We start from the raw sequence: 7,902 nt of genomic DNA, 5'->3' as shown, positions 1-7,902 counted from the left end.
GATAAAATGGAAGGAGATAACACACCAGCCAGTCAGCTCCTAACTGTCATTTTTCAAACCCAGCCTGCAACATGACAGTTAGGAGCTGATTGACTGGTGCGTTATCACCTTCCACTTTATCACTTTACCAGGCTTAATAAATCAGCCCCTCAGGGAGGTTGATTGTGATTCCACATTCAAAATTTCTGGACAGTACTCTGTTACAACAGTGATAAGTGTTTGGATGCTACAATATTAAATGTGCTATTATCATTGAAAGTATCAGAATAATTAATAATGTGACAAAAATCGCAAAGACTTATTCACTCGCTTAGAAAATGCCATATTAATGTTTGGAAGTGGCAAACCCAAAAATTGCCTGCAAAATTTCTCATTTAGGGGCATATCCCTCTATCCACTTACATTCTACAAAAGTAGGTGAAAATGAACATTTTCACCTACTTTTGTAGAATTTACATTTTGTGGCCATTCATCATGAAGATAATGCAGGAATTATCACAGATATCTCCTGCTTACCTTTTCTCCCGAGCTGTCCTGTCATTCCCATACACTAGACTAGACGTAAAAAGAAGAACTATAGGCATAATCTGGGGCACACTTCTAAATAGATCATTTAAAAAAATAACTTTTATTAATTCATTTAAAAACCTAGGCATTATGCGACATAATAAATTAATATTAAACTATATGATCAATTTTACATCCAATTATTTATATCATAGGTAGCGAAAATATGTTCAGTATCCGGAAAGTCTCCCAAAATGTTTATTACCTAATTTATTTTTAATCTATGGTGATATGGCTGCCCCTCTCAAGCACTTATTCTATACATGTCCCATGCGAGTAAATTCAGTTCAGTGGAGCAATTCATTGGAGTTTGTACGTACTCTCTATATAATAAGTATCAAAAATAAATACATATACGTATTAAAAAGATGAAACATCCATAAACAATCTCTGCAGAATCATGACATCATAACACATTGATACATACACGTACATAATTTTTACCGCACCAGTACTGTTGGAATTTGTACATTCTCCTTGTACAAAGAATCAAAGTACATGTATTCAATCATCTAAAAACTTTGCACAACCTCACAGGATGATATCTAAAAGAGACCAATTATAAGACCACAAAAAAAGTGACCATAGATTCACTATTTAATGGTTTAATCTCCTTGGGGTTTGTATGTTCTCTCTTTGCATTTATTACAACACTGTGTGGGTGCCAAGGATGATTATATTGGTATCCCTAGGGCTCCCACCTATAGACCAAAATTAATTTGGGGATTAAAAAGAGATATGGAAATGCAAGCAACCTAAATATGTAGACTTACCAACAGGTCAAAAATCACAATAGCCCTTACAAAATGGGTGAAGGCTCTCACCATAGCCCCAAAATAGTTCTTAATATACTGTATGAGAGTCAGAAGCATCACATTTGAAACCAACTATACAGATATTAACTGACACAATAAATTCACAACAAATCCTTTTAGTGCTCCATAGAATGTGATATAGTTGGTAACACTGTGTGTTTTAGTGAAAAAACAATAGAACACAGGGTATATGGGAAAATAAGAATTTACTTACCGATAATTCTATTTCTCATAGTCCGTAGTGGATGCTGGGAACTCCGTAAGGACCATGGGGAATAGCGGCTCCGCAGGAGACTGGGCACAAAAGTAAAGCTTTAGGATTACCTGGTGTGCACTGGCTCCTCCCCCTATGACCCTCCTCCAAGCCTCAGTTAGGATACTGTGCCCGGACGAGCGTACACAATAAGGAAGGATTTTGAATCCCGGGTAAGACTCATACCAGCCACACCAATCACACCGTATAACCTGTGATCTGAACCCAGTTAACAGCATGATAACAGAGGAGCCTCTGGAAAGATGGCTCACAACAATAATAACCCGATTTTTGTAACAATAACTATGTACAAGTATTGCAGACAATCCGCACTTGGGATGGGCGCCCAGCATCCACTACGGACTATGAGAAATATAATTATCGGTAAGTAAATTCTTATTTTCTCTGACGTCCTAGTGGATGCTGGGAACTCCGTAAGGACCATGGGGATTATACCAAAGCTCCCAAACGGGCGGGAGAGTGCGGATGACTCTGCAGCACCGAATGAGAGAACTCCAGGTCCTCCTCAGCCAGGGTATCAAATTTGTAGAATTTAGCAAACGTGTTTGCCCCTGACCAAGTAGCTGCTCGGCAAAGTTGTAACGCCGAGACCCCTCGGGCAGCCGCCCAAGATGAGCCCACCTTCCTTGTGGAATGGGCTTTCACAGATTTTGGCTGTGGCAGGCCTGCCACAGAATGTGCAAGCTGAATTGTACTACAAATCCAGCGAGCAATAGTCTGCTTAGAAGCAGGAGCACCCAGCTTGTTGGGTGCATACAGGATAAACAGCGAGTCAGATTTCCTGACTCCAGCTGTCCTGGAAACATATATTTTCAGGGCCCTGACTACGTCCAGCAACTTGGAGTCCTCCAAGTCCCTAGTAGCCGCAGGTACCACAATAGGCTGGTTCAGGTGAAACGCTGAAACCACCTTAGGGAGAAATTGAGGACGAGTCCTCAATTCTGCCCTGTCCGAATGAAAAATTAGGTAAGGGTTTTTATAGGATAAAGCCGCCAATTCTGAGACACGCCTGGCTGAAGCCAGGGCCAACAGCATTACCACTTTCCATGTGAGATATTTTAAGTCCACAGTGGTAAGTGGTTCAAACCAATGTGATTTTAGGAATCCCAAAACTACATTGAGATCCCAAGGTGCCACTGGAGGCACAAAAGGAGGTTGTATATGCAGTACCCCCTTGACAAACGTCTGAACTTCAGGAACTGAAGCCAGTTCTTTCTGGAAGAAAATTGACAGGGCCGAAATTTGAACCTTAATGGACCCTAATTTTAGGCCCATAGACAGTCCTGTTTGCAGGAAATGCAGGAAACGACCCAGTTGAAATTCCTCTGTAGGGGCCTTCCTGGCCTCGCACCACGCAACAAATTTACGCCAAATACGGTGATAATGTTGTGCGGTTACATCCTTCCTGGCTTTGATCAGGGTAGGGATGACTTCATCCGGAATGCCTTTTTCCTTCAGGATCCGGTGTTCAACCGCCATGCCGTCAAACGCAGCCGCGGTAAGTCTTGGAACAGACAGGGTCCCTGCTGGAGCAGATCCCTTCTTAGAGGTAGAGGCCACGGTTCCTCTGTGAGCATCTCTTGAAGTTCCGGGTACCAAGTCCTTCTTGGCCAATCCGGAGCCACGAGTATAGTCCTTACTCCTCTCCTTCTTATGATTCTCAGTACCTTGGGTATGAGAGGCAGAGGAGGGAACACATACACTGACTGGTACACCCACGGTGTTACCAGAGCGTCCACAGCTATTGCCTGAGGGTCCCTTGACCTGGCGCAATACCTGTCTAGTTTTTTGTTGAGGCGGGACGCCATCATGTCCACCTTTGGTTTTTCCCAACGGTTTACAATCATGTGGAAGACTTCTGGATGAAGTCCCCACTCTCCCGGGTGTAGGTCGTGTCTGCTGAGGAAGTCTGCTTCCCAGTTGTCCACTCCCGGAATGAACACTGCTGACAGTGCTATCACATGATTTTCCGCCCAGCGAAGAATCCTTGCAGCTTCTGCCATTGCCCTCCTGCTTCTCGTGCCGCCCTGTCTGTTTACGTGGGCGACTGCCGTGATGTTGTCCGACTGGATCAACACCGGCTGACCCTGAAGCAGAGGTCTTGCTTGGCTTAGAGCATTGTAAATGGCCCTTAGTTCCAGGATATTTATGTGAAGTGACGTTTCCAGGCTTGACCACAAGCCCTGGAAATTTCTTCCCTGTGTGACTGCTCCCCCGCCTCTCAGGCTGGCATCCGTGGTCACCAGGATCCAGTCCTGAATGCCGAATCTGCGGCCCTCTAGAAGATGAGCACTCTGCAACCACCACAGGAGAGACACTCTTGTCCTTGGGGACAGGGTTATCCGCTGATGCATGTGAAGATGCGATCCGGACCATTTGTCCAGCAGATCCCACTGAAATGTTCTTGCGTAGAATCTGCCGAATGGAATCGCTTCGTAGGAAGCCACCATTTTTCCCAGGACCCTTGTGCATTGATGCACTGAGACCCGGTCTGGTTTCAGGAGGTTTCTGACTAACTCGGATAACTCCCTGGCTTTTTCTTCCGGAAGAAACACCTTTTTCTGGACTGTGTCCAGAATCATCCCTAGGAACAGCAGACGTGTCGTCGGAATCAGCTGTGATTTTGGGATATTTAGAATCCACCCGTGCTGTCGTAACACTACTTGAGATAGTGCTACTCCGACTACTAACCGTTCCTTGGATCTTGCCCTTATCAGGAGATCGTCCAAGTAAGGGATAATTAAGACGCCTTCTCTTCGAAGAAGTATCATCATTTCGGCCATTACCTTGGTAAAGACCCGGGGTGCCGTGGACAATCCAAACGGCAGCGTCTGAAACTGATAGTGACAGTTCTGTACCACAAACCTGAGGTACCCTTGGTGAGAAGGGTAAATTGGGACATGGAGGTAAGCATCCTTGATGTCCAGAGACACCATATAGTCCCCTTCTTCCAGGTTCGCGATCACTGCTCTGAGTGACTCCATCTTGAACTTGAACCTTTGTATGTAAGTGTTCAAAGATTTCAGATTTAAAATAGGTCTCACCGAGCCGTCCGGCTTCGGTACCACAAACAGCGTTGAATAATACCCCTTGCCCTGTTGCAGGAGGGGTACCTTGATTATCACCTGCTGAGAATACAGCTTGTGAATGGCCTCCAATACCGCCTCCCTGTCGGAGGGAGACGTCGGTAAAGCAGACTTTAGGAACCGGCGAGGGGGAGGTGTCTCGAATTCCAATTTGTACCCCTGAGATACCACCTGAAGGACCCAGGGGTCTACCTGCGAGTGAGCCCACTGCGCGCTGAAATTCTTGAGACGTGCCCCCACCGTGCCTAAGTCCGCTTGTAAAGCCCCAGCGTCATGCTGAGGACTTGGCAGAAGCGGGAGAGGGCTTCTGTTCTTGGGGATTTGCTGTCTGTTGCAGCCTTTTTCCCCTTCCTCTGCCCCGGGGCAGAAATGAGGAGCCTTTCGCTCGCTTGCCCTTATGGGGACGAAAGGACTGCGCCTGATAATACGGCGTCTTCTTATGTTGAGAGGCGACCTGGGGTAAAAATGTGGATTTCCCAGCTGTTGCCGTGGCCACCAGATCTGACAGACCTACCCCAAATAACTCCTCCCCTTTATAAGGCAATACTTCCATATGCCGTTTGGAATCCGCATCACCTGACCACTGTCGCGTCCATAACCCTCTTCTGGCAGAAATGGACAGCGCACTTACTCTTGATGCCAGTTGGCAAATATCCCGCTGTGCATCACGCATATATAGAAGTGCATCTTTTAAATGCTCTATTGTCAGTAATATACTGTCCCTGTCTAGGGTATCAATATTTTCAGTCAGGGAATCCGACCAAGCCAAACCAGCACTGCACATCCAGGCTGAGGCGATTGCCGGTCGCAGTATAACACCAGTATGTGTGTAAATACATTTTAGGATACCTTCCTGCTTTCTATCAGCAGGATCCTTAAGGGCGGCCGTCTCAGGAGAGGGTAGAGCCACCTGTTTTGATAAGCGTGTGAGTGCTTTATCCACCCTAGGGGGTGTTTCCCAACGCGCCCTAATCTCTGGCGGGAAAGGATATAATGCCAATAACATTTTAGAAATGATCCGTTGTTATCGGGGGAAACCCACGCTTCATCACACACCTCATTTAATTCCTCAGATTCAGGAAAAACTACAGGTAGTTTTTTCTCACCGAACATAATACCCTTTTTAGTGGTATTAGTATTATCAGAAATATGTAAAACATTTTTCATTGCCTCAATCATGTAACGTGTGGCCCTACTGGAAGTCACGTTTGTCTCTTCCCCGTCGACACTGGAGTCAGTATCCGTGTCGACGTCTGTATCTACCATCTGAGGTAACGGGCGTTTTAGAGCCTCTGATGGCTTTTGAGACGCCTGGACAGGCACAAGCTGAGTAGCCGGCTGTCTTATGTTGTCAACTGTTTTTTGCAAAGAGCTGACACTGTCACGTAATTCCTTCCATAAGATCATCCACTCAGGTGTCGACTCCCTAGGGGGTGACATCTCTATTATAGGCAATTGCCCCGCCTCCACATCATTTTCCTCCTCATACATGTCGACACAACGTACCGACACACAGCACACACACAGGGAATGCTCTGACAGAGGACAGGACCCCACTAGCCCTTTGGGGAGACAGAGGGAGAGTATGCCAGCACACACCAGAGCGCTATATATATACATGGATAACCTTAAATAAGTGTGTTTCCCCCTTATAGCTGCTATTTGTAATTATTACGCCAATTAGTGCCCCCCTCTCTTTTTTACCCTGTTTCTGTAGTGCAGGACTGCAGGGGAGAGTCAGGGAGACGTCCTTTCAGCGGAGCTGTGAAGGAAAATGGCGCCTGTGTGCTGAGGAGATAGGCTCCGCCCCCTTCTCGGCGGCCTTTTCTCCCGCTTTTATGTGGAATCTGGCAGGGGTTAAAATTCATCCATATAGCCCTGGGGGCTATATGTGATGTATTTTCGCCAGCCAAGGTGTTTCTATTGCTGCTCAGGGCCCCCCCCCTAGCGCCCTGCACCCTCAGTGACCGGAGTGTGAAGTGTGCTGAGGAGCAATGGCGCACAGCTGCAGTGCTGTGCGCTACCTTGGTGAAGACAGGATGTCTTCTGCCGACGATTTTCCGGACCTCTTCTTGCTTCTGGCTCTGTAAGGGGGCCGGCGGCGCGGCTCTGGGACCGGACTCCGAGGCTGGGCCTGTGTTCGGTCCCTCTGGAGCTAATGGTGTCCAGTAGCCTAAGAAGCCCAATCCACTCTGCACGCAGGTGAGTTCGCTTCTTCTCCCCTTAGTCCCTTGATGCAGTGAGCCTGTTGCCAGCAGGTCTCACTGAAAATAAAAAACCTAAAACTAAACTTTCACTAAGAGCTCAGAAGAGCCCCTAGTGTGCACCCTTCTCGGTCGGGCACAAAAATCTAACTGAGGCTTGGAGGAGGGTCATAGGGAGAGGAGCCAGTGCACACCAGGTAATCCTAAAGCTTTACTTTTGTGCCCAGTCTCCTGCGGAGCCGCTATTCCCCATGGTCCTTACGGAGTTCCCAGCATCCACTAGGACGTCAGAGAAAAAAGTCTTCTGCTGTCCTGTGTCTGTATTAACATCGAATACAGGATGAGAGAGACGATCTGAACCCACCCTGGTTTGAAGAAAAAGAGAGGAGCCTGCTCCTGCTTTCTCTGATGCTATAATGCAGTGCACAGTATCCTGGCTGCTGAGATGAGAGAGCCTGCCCCTATGTAAGGAAGAAAGTGCAGCGTGCAAATATACTCAACACTTTGCTGTTGATTTCCCTCATGAGAAGTGCTACAGTTTCTGCTGCCCAAATGCAATCACTATGGTGTGGGAGTGAAGAGAAGAGAAGAGTCCCCGGCGTCCGTGACTCCGATGACCGGAAGTCGAACCCGGAAGTGGGCCAAAAGACGTTTCGCTAACTGGAGCTTGAAGTGTGCTGGGCTGAGAAGAAGAGCTAAAGCTGGCAGGTAAGGTGGGGGGACCTGGGCCCTCACTGGGCCAGGGACGTGCAGTCAGGGGAGGCAGTGCCTCCACTGATTAGTGCTTGAAATAATACAAAGAAGATACATATGACACAGATTCTGTGTCATATGTATCTGCTTTGTATTATAATAACAATTTTTAGTGTAAAAATTTGTTTGGGAGGTACCGATAGCGGTGCCTTCCGAATCCAATAGGAAAGCTGCTGGAGAGGGGGGCGGGCGGGGTCAGAACC

Source organism: Pseudophryne corroboree, chromosome 1 (genome assembly GCF_028390025.1).
Source record: "Pseudophryne corroboree isolate aPseCor3 chromosome 1, aPseCor3.hap2, whole genome shotgun sequence".
Taxonomy (NCBI): domain Eukaryota; kingdom Metazoa; phylum Chordata; class Amphibia; order Anura; family Myobatrachidae; genus Pseudophryne; species Pseudophryne corroboree.
The sequence above is the reverse complement of the archived record's forward strand: the minus strand, read 5'-3'. Positions refer to the sequence as shown.